This window comes from Scyliorhinus torazame, chromosome 17, assembly GCF_047496885.1.
Source record: "Scyliorhinus torazame isolate Kashiwa2021f chromosome 17, sScyTor2.1, whole genome shotgun sequence".
In the NCBI taxonomy this organism is placed as follows: Eukaryota; Metazoa; Chordata; class Chondrichthyes; order Carcharhiniformes; family Scyliorhinidae; genus Scyliorhinus; species Scyliorhinus torazame.
In genome coordinates this window covers 147,634,654-147,650,113 of record NC_092723.1, presented here as the reverse complement: position 1 = coordinate 147,650,113, position 15,460 = coordinate 147,634,654, and the positions used below count along the sequence as shown (strand labels likewise).

Below are 15,460 nucleotides of genomic sequence, written 5' to 3'. Positions count from 1 at the left end.
GATCGAGGTGTCCTCGATCTAAAAGAAAAGAATCTTCCCTGCAGACAGGGGACCCTCTCCCTGCGGAAATGGGACCTGCCCTCCCAAGAGGACAGAGGACCCGCCCCCCCCCCAGTGAATGCTCCCACCATGAAATGAAATAAAAATCGCTTATTGTCACAAGTAGGCTTCAAATGAAGTTACTGTGAAAAGCCCCTAGTCGCCACATTCCTACGCCTGTTTGGGGAGGCTGGTACGGGAACTGAACCCGTGCTGCTAGCCTTGTTCTGCTTTACAAGCCAGCTGCTTAGCCCACTGTGCAACTGCCCCAGCGGATGCACCAGGGTACTTCCCAAACATATCCTTTCCCACTGGGGGCTGCACGTACCTGTGCGCCACTGGGGGTTCTTTTCACCAGGTCCCTGTTTGTCAGGACCGGTTGTAAACCACGCCAACCTGACATGGGACGGGATTCTCCGATCCTGCGCCGGGTCGGAGAATCCCCATGGGGAAGCACGAATCCCGCCCCGACGCCGGCTTCCCTATTCTCCGCCGCCGTTTTCCGGGCACCGGCTGGATCGCTGCCACGCCGGTCGGGGCTGTTAACAGCGGCCCCCCTGTGATTCTCTGGGCCCCGATGGGCCGAGTGTCCGACAAGTTTTGCCCAGTCCCACCGACGTGGATTACTCACCTCACATACAGCGGGACGTTGAAGGTAAGAGTGCTGGGGCCGTCCTGGAGGGAGAGACGGGGGATCCAACCCCAGGGGAGACCCCCATGGTGGCCTGGCCCACGATCGGGGCCTACCAATCGGCGGGTGGGCTGGTTCCGTGGGGGCCTACTTTACTCTGCGTCGGGCCCCTGTAGGGCTCCGCCTTATTGCCCGAGGACCGACGCAGAGAAGGGAACCCCTGCGCTTGCGCCAGCCGTTCCGCACATTTGCGGAGATACGCCGGCCATTCCACACATGCACGAAGTCCCGGTGGAAACCTAACCTCCTAGAAAGGGGAGAATTCCTCACTTTTGGGGGCCGTTGACGCCGGAGTGGTTGGCTCCGGCTCCGGTTTTCACACCAGCGTGCGGGCATGGCCCCATTATTGGAGAATCCCGCCCATGATGTCATGTCGAGGGGAGGCGGAGAATTTCTAAGCTGGTGGGGGGGGGGGGGGGATGATACAGAGGGGAGGCTCACTAATGACATGCATGACAGGACCCCATTATGTCATGAGGATTAAGGGCAGCACGGTAGCATTGTGGATAGCACAATTGCTTCACAGCGCCAGGGTCCCAGGTTCGATTCCGGCTTGGGTCACTGTCTGTGCGGAGTCTGCACATCCTCCCCGTGTGCGCGTGGGTTTCCTCCGGGTGCTCCGGTTTCCTCCCACAGTCCAAAGATGTGCAGCTTAGGTGGATTGGCCATGATAAATTGCCCTTCATGTCCAAAATTGCCTTAGTGTTGGGTGGTGTTGTTCGGTTATGGGGATAGGGTGGAGGTGTTGACCTTGGGCTGGGTGCTCTTTCTAAGAGCCGGTGCAGCCTCGATGGGCCGAATGGCCTCCTTCTGCACTGTAAATTCTATGATAATCTATGATTAGCCCATTCCTGGACTAAATAACACCCACATTTCCTGCTAAGCTTATTAGAATATGACTGAACATGAAATAGGTATAAATTGATCTTATTGTCTGGCGTGGCTGACAAACTATTCAAACAAAACTAATGGAACATCAAGGGGCTGGGGAGTGGGATAGAAATTGGAGAAAGCAAATTACTTCACCATGAGGCTGTGCAGTAAAAGATATCTGTTCTGCAGATTTTGAAATTGTCATTTTAATTGCAGTAAATATTCTCAATTGTCTGAAATGTTCCTTCTCTTGCAGGTGGCTATTGAATTACAGAAGAAATCTGTAAGAGAGCTTTCAACTGTGTACATGAAGATCCACTGGCAGTTCAACAGAAGGAAGATGTGACTGCCCCTTTAACTCTTCCACATCCTAGCCCTCTTCCGCAATCAGAAAATGGGGGTCACGGATGGACTTTATGGAGACACAGCTTGCCACATCCATCGTACCCAGATTGACAAAGCAGTGCCACAAGAAATTCAATGATCACGACTGGGCGGCCAATATAGCTATAATTAGGAAGTGGGCGATGGGGAGGGGGGGGGGGGGGGGGGGGCGGCGTGGGAGCAGCTGGAGGAGGCGTCATGTAAAGGTACTAGTCTGGGAGCTTTGATAACGGCTCCTTTGCCGTTCTCGCCGGCCCGTTACTCCACAAGTCCGGTGGTGATGGCGACACTGCGGATCTGGGGACAGTGGAGGAGGTACAAGAAGGTGGAGGGAGCGTCAGTCTGGACCCCGATATGTAACAACCACAGGTTTGTTGGTGGATGGATGGTGGGTTCCAGAGCTGGCAGAGGGCAGGCATCAGAAGGATGGGAGATCTGTTCATGGACGGAAGCTTTCCCGGTTTGAAGGCGCTAGAGGACAAATTTAATCTGCTGCCAGGAAACGCCTTTAAATATCTGCAAGTACGAGCCTTCCTGAAAAAACAGGTCGTGGCCTTTCCGATGCTGCTGCCACTGAGGATACAGGGCAGGGTGGTCTCTGGCACCTGGGTGGGGGAGGGGAAGGTGTAGGATATCTACCAGGAACTACAGGAGGCGGAGGAAACCCTGGTGGAGGATCCCAAGGGCAAGTGGGAGGAGGAGCTAGGTGAGGAGTTGGAAGCGGGTCTGTGGGCAGAGGTCCTGGGCAGGGTTAATTCCTCCTCATCATGTGCCAGGCTCAGTGCAATTCAATTTAAGGTGGTCCACCGGGCACACATGGCGGCAGCGAGATTGAGCAAGTTTTTTGGGTTAGAAGACAGTTGTATGAGGTGCAAGGGCAGCCTTGCAAACCATGTCCACATGTTTTTGGCATGCCCGGAGCTTAGAGAGTTCTGGCAAGGATTCGCGAGGGGAATGTCCAAGGTGCTTATCACACGGGTGGTGCCGAGTCCAGAGATAGCGATCTTTGGAGTGTCAGAAGACCCGTGAGTTCAGGGGGCGAAAGAGGCCAATGTCTTGGCCTTTGCCTCCCTAGTAGCCCGGAGACGGATTTTATTAATGTGGCCCCAGGGACTCGAAGCCCCTGAGTGTAGAGACTTGGGTTAACGACATGGCTGGGTTTCTCAGCCTCAAGGAAATATAGTTTGCCTTAAGAGGGTCTACGCTAGGGTTCTCTCGGAGGTGGCAGCCGTTCGTCGACTTTCGTGGACACAATTAAAATGTCAGCAGCAGCAATCCGCAGTGGGGTGGGGGGGGAGTGCTTCATCGGGATGGTGTGGGAAGACTGAGTCGCATGGGGTAATGTCTATTTAATTGTTATTGTTTTTTCTCTTTTTGCACTATGTTAATGTTCACTCTAGTTTGTTCTGTTATTATTGTTACTACTGTTTTATTGTGAAAAATTCTGCAAAACCTTAATAAAAATACTTTTTAAAAAAGGAAATTCAATGATCTGATCAAAGTAGTGAAAGTAAGATACTCTCAATTCTCTATCTTTACTCCTCATCCGCTATTATCACTACACTCAGATATCTGCAGCAAAACATTTCAGTGACAACTCCAGTTTTTCCTTCATATTTAAGTGACTACAAGGCTATTCTGTCACTATTTGTGTCTTTGCAGGGCCAGCTAAGCTTGCCATAGAAATATGTCAGTTTGGGGAATCGGGGGCTGTGGAAGGTGGAAGGTGCCGACCCACTCACAGAATCATAGAATCCCTACAGTACAGAAGAAGGCCATTTGGCCCATCGAGTCTGCACCAACCCTCCGAAAGTGATCCCTACAACGGCCCACTTCCCCACTCTATCCCTGCAATCCTGTAATCTAACCGGCACATCTTTGGGTGCTTCAGCATTGCCAATCCTCCTAACCGACCAACTGCTCGTCCAGAGCAATTGGCTATAACGCAGCTACAAAGTGGTCAGTGGAATCTGAAATGATGGCTGCAGGCATCTGCTGGTGGAGTATCAGAGAAGTGTGAGAAATCTGGAATCCATCAACCGTGATACATGGATTGCTGAGCACCAATATTGCACATGCAATGATCTTCGAGCTGTGAGAACCAATGCAGCAACTGGTGGCTGCATTGAAATTTGCAGCAGGTCACACAGCAGGATGCAGTGAGGGAGTAGTCGGGGCTCCCTCTTAGAACATAAGAGGCAGGAACAGAAGTGGGCCATTTGGCCCTGGCCAGTCTGAGAGAAGCAGACTTTCTATTGAGGTTTTAGTTAATAGTCCAGGAGTGATGTGTAGCGGTTTCCAGTCTTTACTGAGGTTTTGCAGGATCTGTCGGCTGCCATCATCATTTCATTCAATATAGTGCTGCTCAGGGTTGTGATTGCTACTGTCACCTCCTGATTCTGATGTGGTATTGCTGCTCATTATAAGTCTCTTATTTCAAAGGCTCATATTGGAAAGTTGGGGATAGAGCCAGTATTATGGCTGGAAATATATTTTTGGGGAGGAATCAATAGACAACATGCTTTGCGTGTCAATACTAAGGGTTGCAACTCACTGAAAATTCCATGATAGTTGAAGCTGCAAAATTGGTTTGTGCACAGGCTACGTGAGTCCATGTGTAAAGAACAGAAGAAATTCAAGACATAGTTTTAAAAATAACACTGTAATCATTTTGCTCCTGCAGACGGAGCTTTTTAAAAGACTTGCAATGGAACACCAGCGCCTGTATTTGGAGAGTGAATTCCAATCTCAGCACTTAAAAAATAGCTAGTCAAAGCATATCTGATACATTCTGTGCCCCCCTGGTCTGATTAAACAGCAAACTTCTATTATCGGTCAAGCAATTCTAACAATGGAGCCATGCAGCACAATATCTAAACACAAGAAACTCAGCGCAGCATGAAGCTACACCTACCTGGTCATGCTTTCAATTCTTTCGCTCACCTTTTGAGCACTGAAGGATTTTGTCTTTGTGATGCATAATTAATTTCCCATCACTGTGTTTTTGAACTGGATCAGTCATGATGCTGATTGTCAAAGAGAATATAGGAAAAACAGCCCGTCTATGCTTAGAATGCAATCGGGAGAAATAGAAAATCTGCTCCCATCGTATTTTTGAACACACTGCACTAATCTAATTAGAGTATTCAAAGGCCTAATCCTTCAATGGTTGAGTTACCAAAGGAAACAAAACACAGCAATGTCAATCCTCAGTAGGAACAGCTTGGAAATAAACATGTTTAAGGGTTTACTCACTGCAATTCTCCGTGTAACAGAAATCCTCCTCCTTCCCAGCTACATCCAACGGGTTGCAGAATGTAACCAATACTTCCCTCTGTCAGGCTAATTGAACACTCTTCACTCACAGTTGTGTCTATCCGCTTTATTGTTGAGTTGAAATTTTAATTCCAACACACTGAAGCAGCTCTGGAGTGCCTCATGATTACATTTGCACGTATACACAAAGGAAAAAATGCCACTGAGGGGGAACATATGGAGCACATTATTAATTCATTCCAGTCCTTCCTGCTAAAGTGTTGTGAAAATTATGATTTGCAGGTAAATCACAAAAGGACAGATGAGGCAGTTTAAGTATATTCTAATTGATATAATCAAGATGTTTCTGAGCAATAATAATAAACTGGAAGATGCAATTTATGGCTGAGTCATTAGAAGGAAACTATTAAGTTACAAGGCTGTTAACAAAAATGAGACTATTTCTCCAGAGTTTTCTAGCCTTCTTGCTCATGTAACACATACCAAAAGGTGTTTACACACTTTAGCCTCTAATTCATGTTTGTTTTGCACACGACTGTGACAGGGTGGCATGGTATTTTGCAGTCTCAATATCTCCATCAATATCCTGGGGGTTGAGGCACAATCAATTGAACAAAGACTAGACTTGGATACAACTGACGCTTTATTGCTCGAAGATGTGTGGACTCCCACAGCAGCTGGCAAAATGGCTGCTGAATGGAGGACATGAATATTTATACTCCGCCTACTGGGTGGAGCCAGCAGGCAGGGACTACCGGCGAACCTGTAGTACAGGTCCTACCTTACATCACCTAATACAGGTGCAACAGTGGTTTACCACATTCACCCCCTGTTAAAATTGAGTCTGTTGGGGGTGGTGGAGAACTATCTACAGCAATGAATTTATATTTACAGTATTTGATCAGAAAAAAAAATGTCTTTTGAAGTCCGATGCCAGTTAGAGATTTAACCGGTCCGGTGCCTTGATGTTCCGCTGGGAGCGACATAGCGGTGGCGGCGATGTCGATGCTGGCCTGATGTTCGGTGACTCCGGGTGCGTGCTGAAATCCTCTTCATCCTCGGGCGTGGGCAGGGGAAGGACGGATGGTCCTGGTGGGGTTAATGCTGGGAGTGCCGGGGGTAGGGAGGGTGGCGCCGGGCCCGAGAGGTGTGTGTGTGTGGAACCTGCTGGTGCCAGGTCCCTGAGGGAGACAGTATCTTGGCGGCCGTCGGGGTAAGCCACGTAGGCATACTGGGGGTTGGCATGGAGCAATTGAACCCTTTCCATCAACGGGTCCGCCTTGTGGAGGCGGACATGCCTACGGAGCAGGACTGGTCCTGAAGCTGCGAGCCACGTCGGGAGCGACACCCCGGATGTGGACTTCCTGGGGAAGGCAAAAAGACGTTCATGGTGTGTGTTGTTAGTATCGGTGCACAGCAGTGACCGAATGGAGTGGAGTGCATCAGGGAGGACCTCCTGCCAGCGAGAGGCTGGGAGATTCCTGGACCGTAGGGCCAGTTGGACTGCCCTCCATACCATCGCGTTCTCCCTCTCCACCTGTCCGTTTCCCCGGGAGTTATAGCTGGTCGTCCTGCTGGAGGCGATACCCCTGCTGAGCAGGAACTGACGCAGCTCATCACTCATGAATCAGGATTTCCTGTCACTATGGATATAGGAGGGGAAACCGAAAAGAGCAAAGTTAGTGTTTAGAGCTTTGATGACGGTGACAAACGTCATGTCGGGGCATGGGATGGCAAAGGGGAACCTGGAGTACTCATCGACCACTCTGAGAATATACGTGTTTCGGTCGGTGGAGGGGAGGGGCCCTTTGAAATCCAAACTGAGGCGCTCAAAGGGGCGGGAGGCCTTCACCAGGCGCGCACGGTCCGGCTGGTAGAAGTGCGGCTTGCACTCCGCACAGACCTGGCAGGCCCTGGTGAATGTCCATACTTCCTCGACGGAGTAGGGCAGGTTGCAGGCCTTTATGAAATGGTACAACCGTGTGACTCCAGGGTGACAAAGGCTGTCATGCAGGGTCTGGAGTCAGTCTACTTGTGCGCTGGCACATGTACCTCGGGATAGGGAGTCTGGGGGCTCGTTGAGTTTGCCGGGGCGATACAAAATCTCGTAATTATACGAGAGCTCGATCCTCCACCGCAATATTTTATCGTTTTTGATCTTGCCCCGCTGTGTGTTATCGAACATGAAGGCTCCCGACTGTTGGTTAGTGAGGAGAGTGAATCTCCTGCCGGCCAGGTAATGCCTCCAATGCCGCAAGCTTCAACGATAGCTTGGGCCTCTTTTTCGACGGATGAGTGCCGAATTTCTGAGGCATGAAGGATGCGGGAAAAGAATGCCACAGGTCTGCCTACCTGGTTGAGGGTGGCGGCTAGGACGGTGTCTGATGCGTCTCTCTCTACTTGAAAGGGCACTGTCTCGTCTACTGCATGCATCCCGGCCGTGGCGATATCAGCTCTGATACGGGCGAAGGCCTGTTGAGCCTCGGCCGTCAGGGGAAAATGGGTGGACTGTGTGAGTGGGTGGGCCTTGTCCGTATAGTTTGGGACCCACTGGGCGTAGTACGAGAAGAACCCCAGGCAGCGTTTGAGGGCCTTGGGGCAGTGGGGGAGGGGAAGCTCCATGAGGGGGTGCATGCGGTCAGGATCGGGCCCCAGAACTCCGTTCTGGACCACGTAGCCGAGGATGGCAAAGCGGGTCATGCTAAACACGCACTTTTCCTTGTTGTAGGTGAGGTTGAGGAGAGTGGCAGTGTGGAGAAATTTGGCAAGGTTGGCATCGTGGTCCTGCTGGTCATGGCTGCAGGTGGTGACGTTGTCTAGGTACGGGAAGGTGGCCCGCAAACCGTACCGGTCTACCATTCGGTCCATCTCCCTTTGGAAGACCGAGACCCCGTTAGTGACGCCGAAGGGAACCCTGAGGAAGTGATAGAGACGACTGTCCACCTCGAAAGCGGTGTATGGACGGTCCGATTTACGAATGGGGAGCTGGTGGTAGGCGGATTTGAGGTCTACCGTTAAGAACACCCAGTACTGTGCAATTTGATTGACCATATCAGATATGTGTAGGGGGAGGGGTACGCATCGAGCTGCGTGTTCCGATTGATGGTCTGGCTGTAGTCCACGATCATTCTGTGTTTCTCCCCCGTTTTCACCACTACCACTTGGGCTCTCCATGGGCTGTTGCTGGCCTCGATAATGTCCTCCCGAAGCAACCGCTGGACCTCGGACCTGATGAAGGTCCTCTCCTGGGTGCTGTACCATCTGCTCCTTGTGGCATTGGGTTTGCAATCCGGGGTTAGATTGGCGAAGAGGGAAGGCGGATCGACCTTTGGGGTCGCGAGGTTGCACACAGTGAGGGGTGGTAGGGGACCGCCGAATTTGATGGTTAGGCCCTGGAGGTTACACTGGAAGTCCAGGCCGAGTAGTAGGGCAGCGCAGAGGTTAGGGAGGACGTAGAGGCGGAAGCCACTGAATTCTACGCCCTGGATCGTGAGTGTGACTGTGCAGAACCCCCGGATCACGACGGAATGGTATCCGGAGGCCAGGGAAATTCTTTGGTTGGTGGGGTGTACCGGGAGGGAGCAGCGCCTTACTGTATCCGGGTGTATGAAGCTTTCGGTGCTCCCGGAGTCCAGCAGGCAGGAGATCACGTGGCCGTTGATTTTCACACTGGTCGATGCAGTGGCCAGGTTGTGTGGACGAGACTGGTCGATCGTCACTGAGGCGAGTCGTGGTCGGTCGTAACTGACGTCGGATGATGGGGAGCCCAGGTCCTGGAATGCTGTCAGTGTCCGTGTCCCGGGGGGGAGACAAGATGGCAGCGCCTGAAGATCCTGCAGGGGACAAAATGGTGGCACCCATGGGCCGCACGTTACGGGGGTTGGGCAAGATGGAGCCGCCCATGGGCATCACGTGGACTGAGGGGGGGAAGATGGCGGCGCCCATTGGCCGCGCGTGGCCCCGGGAGGTGAAGATGGCGGCACCCACTGGCCACGTGTGGTCCGGGGAGATGAAGATGGCGGCGCCCATTGTGTGTAGGCTACGGGGGTGGGGGCGATAGCGGGGACTGCACAGGCCTGGCACACTACGAAGAGGGCGAAGAGACCCTTTTTGCCGCAAGCCTTGCAAAGGGCACCGCGGGCCGGGCGAAGTTACATCGGGGACCCCCGGGGTGCGTGGGCTGGCATGTGGCGCAGGTATACTGGCTGGGTAAGGCCGCCACTGGGGCGGCCGTCTGTGGGGTCCACAAGGGGTAGGAGGGGTGGGCTGCACAGCTGGTGGGGTAGGCCTGAATGTTACGTGAGGCAACCGTCATGGAGAGCGCTAGCTTCTTTGTTTCAGCTCGGTTGAGCGTGGCCCCTTCTAACAGTCTTTGGCGTATGAGGTCCGACCCAATCCCCGTTACGAACGGGTCCCGCATAAGAAGGTTGGAATGTTCAGTGGCCGTAACGGCCTGACAGTCACAGTCCCGGACGCATGGGATTAGGGCCCGCCAGAAATCTTCTACGGACTCACCAGGGAGTTGAGAGCGAGTGGCGAGTACTTGCCTGGCGAAGAGCGTGTTCATTTTCTGGCGTAGTTTTCTTTGAGAAGCACCATGCGTCAGCGTAGTTCGGGGCATCCTGGATCAGCGGAAACACGTTGGAGCTCAACCTTGAGTACAGGATCTGTATCTTCTGAGCCTCCGGAACAGGGGTGGTCGCTGAGTTGATTTATGCCTCGAAGCAAGCTAGCCAGTGATTAAAGTCCTTTTTGGCATCGCTTGATTGCGGATCCAGCTGCAGGCGATCTGGCTTGATACGGAGGTCCACCTTTTCGAAAACCTTAGAGCAATAAATTGAGGCACGATCAATTGAACAAAGACGAGTCGGATACAACTAAGGCTTTATTGCTCTAAGATGTGTGGCCTCCCACAGCAGCTGGCGAAATGGCTGCTGAATGGAGGACACGCATATTTATACTCCACCTACTGGGCGGAGCCAGCAGGCAGGGACTACCGGCGAACCTGTAGTACAGGTCCTACCTTACATCACCTAATACAGGTGCAACAGTGGTTTACCACAGGGGTTACCATTGATCAGAAGCTGACCCGGACAAGCCATATAAATACTGTGGTTACAAGAGCAGGTCAGAGGCGAGGAATCCCGTGGTGAGTAACACACCTCCTGACCCCTCAAAGCCTGTCCAAAATTTGTAAGGAATATTTTCCCCTTGCCTTGATGGGTACAGCTCCAATAACACTGAAGATGCTTCACACCATCCATGACAAAGCAGCCCATTAGATTGGCACCCCATCCACAAACATTGGCTCCCTCCACCATCGCCGAACAGTAGCAGCACTGTGTACCATCCAGAAGATCATGCTGCACCAACTCACCAAGGCTCCTTAGGCAGCATCTTTCAAACCCCCTTTCAAATGGGGGTTTCAGGGGAGGATTGTGATCGGGGGCCAGAGTGATTACAATCAGTAGTCAGGGGGATCAGAGTCAGAGCCAGAGCTAAAATGCCAGGGATCTTATGCTTGGGTATGGTGCCGATTAGCATGGTGATTGTACTCAGTGTGGATCTGTTTATATCTGTTGCCAATGATTAAGGTTATGTTCTCTGGCCCTAAGAGGAAAGCAACATTGCAGTAGGGCTGTGAAGAAGGTGATAATTCCTTCACGCAGCTGAAATGGCCTAACATCTGCTTCATGTATAAATACAGGACACCTTGTACTTGTCCTTCTCCAGTATTAAAGGGGGGGGGGGGGTGATGCCTGATAAATGGGGAATTTAACCTCTAATGAGCCTCAAACGACCTCTGACATCCGGTGTAGCCTGTAATTTACTGTACAGATTTGAAATTGACAACATTGTTCTCGTCAATTTTGCTATAATAAAAGAGATGCTGCCACGATTCAAATCAAATGCCAACTCAGTCTGTATATATTGAAGCCTGTGAGGCTGCGCCAGGTTGCTGGCATCTAATCTATTCCCTAGATGTGTGGGCAATATATTTAAAAATCATATTGAATTACTACACAGGAGAAGGCCACTTGGGCCATCAAGCCTGTTCTGGTACTTCGAAGGAGCAACCTGCTTTTTGTCTGTACACTGCAGGTCATTCATCTGCAACAAGCTGTCTAACTCTGCTGAATCTAGTATTAGAGTGTTCAGGGTTGAAAGGGTTAACGTGTGGAACTAACAGTACCACCCACATGATGATGCAAGATACATATTGACCAACAGTCAAGAAGAGAGATTGCTCATGACTTCCGATGGCAGCCATGGAGTGAGTGGTCGCACATATGGCAGCTCCCGCTCAAGGCATTTTTTGTCGGTTCTTTCCCCCGCTTGCCGGGTGGATGTTTTGGAGAAAAGAGGTGTAGAGGTGGTGGAGGAAAGTTATACTCCACTGGTGAGGTCAGTGGATGGATCCGCGGACCAGAAGTGGGTCTCAAAGGAAGGAATTGCAAGAGCAAGAAACTCGTTGTGCGACACAAAGGAAGATAGCGGAGAGCAAGGGGTCGGCCCTACCATCCCCAATGGTCGATGGAGCAGTTGGTGGACTTTCTGAATGAAAAGGTCAGTCAGCAGAGGAGTGATGTCTGGAGGACCTGGGGAAGGTGGTAGACCCGCTGAGAGCGGGGATCGACCATGTGGAGCTGAGGATGGAGACCCAGAGCCAGGCGATCCAGTTGGAGGAGGCGGTGGAGGAGCACAAGGAGCAGGTTAACCCATTGGTGGCCGAAATTGGGATGTCGAGGGAGATCCAAAGTGGCTCAATGAGAAGGTGGAGGATTTGGAGTACCGCTCCCGGAGGTGGAATTTGAGAATAGCGGGGATGCTGGAGAGCATCAAGGGAGCGGACGTAGACTCTTATGTGCCAAAATGTTGGAGCAGCTCATGGGGAAGGAGGTCGATCGGGCGCTTAGGGCGCTGATGAGGAAGCTGCAGACAAATGAGCCGCTGAGGTGGTGAGGCCACACCGATTTTTAGATAAAGAAAAGGTTTTGCAGTGGACCAGGCAGACGAGGAGATATGCCTGGGAAGGTAACGAGCTCCGGGTCTATCAGGACCTGGGCGCGGAACTGGCAAAGAGGAGAGCTGGATTCAACCGGGTCAAGACTGCCCTCTTTAAGAAGGGGGTGAAATTCGGGATGCTGTACCCGGACCGCCTCTGGGTGACCTACAACGGCCGCGAGTAGTATTTTGGAACACCGGAGGAGGCGATGGAGTTTCTGAGGGACAATGCACTGGCAGGAGAGGGAGGACATTGAACATCAAAGGATGTGTGAGGGGATGTTGGTTCTCCCTGGCCCTCTTTTTGTTGTATTGCGTTGTGCTTTTTTTGAGAGATGGTCAGGGGAGAACCCGTCTTCTCTCAGGGGCCATTTAGCTTTTTTACGGGGTTCTTTGTCGGGAGGCCGGAGGACTGCGGTGGGTGAGTGCATCTTTTCTTCTTCTGTTCATTGTTGTTGTTTGCACTGTGGAAGTGTGTGAGCTAGGGGGAGGGGTATCTGTGGGGGTAGGATGCTTGGCGCCTTGGGTGGAGGCTGTCAGGTTAGCTGAGCGAGCTAGTTCACGGGAGCGCAGTGGGGGGGGGGGGGTAAACAGGTGGTTAAAGCTTTAGAGGGGGATGGGATTGTTGTTTTGTTTAGAGGAGGGGGGATTGCTGATGGGGGTGGGGCGGTTGATGCGCAATAAGGAGGAAGTTGGTGATGGTGGGCATCCGAGGGCAGTCCTGACGGGTTGCGGGATGCGAGCCAGGGGCTGGCCCAAGAAGGGTTATGGTTGATCGACGGGGGTGGGGGGGGTGCCCCCCTGGCCAGGCTGGTCACATGGAATGAGAGAGGGCTGAATGTGCCAGTCAAGTGGTCACACGTGTTCGCACACCTGAGGAGCTTGAAAGTGGGTGCAGCATTTCTACAGGAAACTCATTTGAAGATTGGGGACGAGACTAAGCGAAAGAAAGGGTGGGTAGAACGGGGTTTTCACTCAGGGTTAAATATGAAGATGCGGGGAGTGACGGTGCTGATAAATAAGTGGGTAGCGTTTGAGGTGAGGAATATAGTGGCAGACACGGGTAGAAGGTATGTGATGGTGAGTGGGAAATTGGAGGGGATGCCGTGGTCCTGATGAACATTTATGCCGCAAATTGGGACGATGTTGTATTCATGAGGCGGGTGTAGGGGAAGATCCCGGACCTGGACTCGCACCGGTTGATTATGGGGGGGGTGGCGGTTTTGGACGCCATGCTATGGGAGGCACTTTGGCAGTAGTAAGAGGGGAGTTTATATCGATATGGGCGCATAGGGATAAGACAGAGCGGACAGAGGTGGCGAGGCTGGTGGAGGAGATCCTGCAGGTTGCTAGGAGGTACTCGGTGGCCCCGGAGGCAGGGTTGTTGAGGGAGCGGCAGAAGCTCCAGAATGGAATTTGGGTTGGTGTCCACAGGGAAGGCAGTGGGGCAGTTACGGCGGGTCAGGGGAGCAGTGTATGAGTACGGGGAGAAGGTGATCACGATGCTGGCCCATCAACTTAGGAAGCAGAAGGCAGCGAGAGAGGTTAGAAAGGTGAACAATGGGAGTGGAAAGGTGGTCTTGGACTTGCTGGGGTGAATTGGGCGCTTGAGGAATGTTATAAGAGGCTATATGAATCGGAGCCCCAGCTGGGGGAGTGGGAATGAGCGATTTCTGGACGGGTTGGAGTTCCCCCGTGTGGGTCCTACGGCCCAATATTGCTGCTGAAGGTGGATGCCAAACTGCTGGCAAAGATCTTGTCCTCGCGGATCAAGGACTGTGTACCGGGGATGATAGGGGAAGACCAGGGGGGGTTTGTAACGGAGAGGCATCTTTCAGCGAACGTCAGGCACTTATTTAATGTGATAATGATGCCCCCGGTGGGACAGGAAGTGGAGGTCGCTTTGGATGAGGAGAAGACCTTTGACCGGGTAGAATGGGAATATCTGTGGGAAGTACTGGGACAGTCGGATCCGGGCAGGGGTTTATGGATTGGGTCCGGTGGTTATATAGTATAGAGAGCCGGTAACAAATGTTAGGAATAATCGGGTGAGTTTGGGGTATTTTGGATTGCATCGTGGGACAAGGCTGCCCACTCTCGCCATTGCTTTTTGCCTTGGCGATAGAGCCATTGGCAATGTCGCTTAGAGCGCCAAGGAGTTGGAAAAGGATAGTGCGGGGGGGGGGGGGGGGGGGGGGGGTCGAGCATAGAGTTTTGCTATATACAGACGATTTGTTGCCTTACATTTCAGACCCACTGGGAGGCATCGGGGGAGGGGGGGTTTGTGAGCATCTTCGAGGAATTTGGCCGTTTTTCTGGGTTTAAGTTAAACATGGGGAAGAGTGGGGTCTTCCCGATCAAGGCAAGGGGACAGGAGCGGAGGCTGGGCGAGCTGCCGTTTAAAGCGGTGGGGACGAACTTTAGGTATCTGGGCATCCAGGTGGCGTGGGGATAGGAACAACTACACAAATTGAATCTGGCGCAGTTGATAGAGCAGATGAAGGGGAATTTTAAGAGATGGGACGTGCTCCCGCTCTCGCTGGTGGGGCGGGTGCAGACCATGAAAATGACGGTGCTTCCAAGGTTTTCATTTGTTTTTCAGAAGCTTCTGATTTTTATTCCAAAGGCCTTTTTCTAAGAAAATCGTTACCCTGATTTCAGATTTTGTGTGGGCGGGAAATCCCCACGGGTAAAGAAAGTGCTGCTGGAACGGCGACACGGGGGGGGGGGGGCGGTTGGGCTGGCCTTGCCAAATTTAATGAAGTACTACTGGGCAGCTAATATAACCATGGTTAGGACGTGAGTAATGGGGTCGGGGTCGGTGTGGGAGCGGAGGGAGGCTGCCTCTTGTAAGGACACTAGTTTCGGGACACTTGTTTAGGGGCACTGTTCATGATGCCTCTGCCGTTCTCGCCAGCCAGGAACTCCACGAGCTCCAAGGGTGTGGGGACAGTGGCGGCAATGGCGGGTGCTCGGTTTGATCACCGATTTGTGGGAATCATAGATTTGCAGCAGAGGGTTTAGACGTTGGGTACCGGGGGTGGCAGCAGGCAGGGATCGAATGGTTTGGGGACCTATTTGTGGGGGGTAGCTTTTCGAGCCTAGAGAAATTGAATGAGGAATTGGCTGCCCAGTGGGAATGGGTTCCGGTACTTAAAGGTACGGGATTATGTCAGGAAGCAGGTGTCATCC

The 15,460-nt window shown here is 52.2% G+C and overlaps 1 protein-coding gene across 5 annotated transcripts in view; it reads right to left on the bottom strand.

Moving 5' to 3' along the window:
• Nucleotides 1-15,460, bottom strand: part of rbfox1 (RNA binding fox-1 homolog 1) — a 2,508,969-nt gene that overhangs the window by 1,811,772 nt on the left and 681,737 nt on the right. The window contains exon 1 of one of the 5 annotated variants that reach the window (XM_072481255.1): nucleotides 5,243-5,377. The exons of 2 other annotated variants lie outside the window; for them this stretch is intronic. The gene's annotated coding sequence lies outside the window, so the exon portion shown is untranslated. Of the gene's footprint in view, nucleotides 1-4,901; nucleotides 4,919-5,242; nucleotides 5,378-15,460 lie in introns of those variants that run through there. 2 more of the 5 variants (XM_072481262.1, XM_072481265.1) reach the window with 2 other exon arrangements.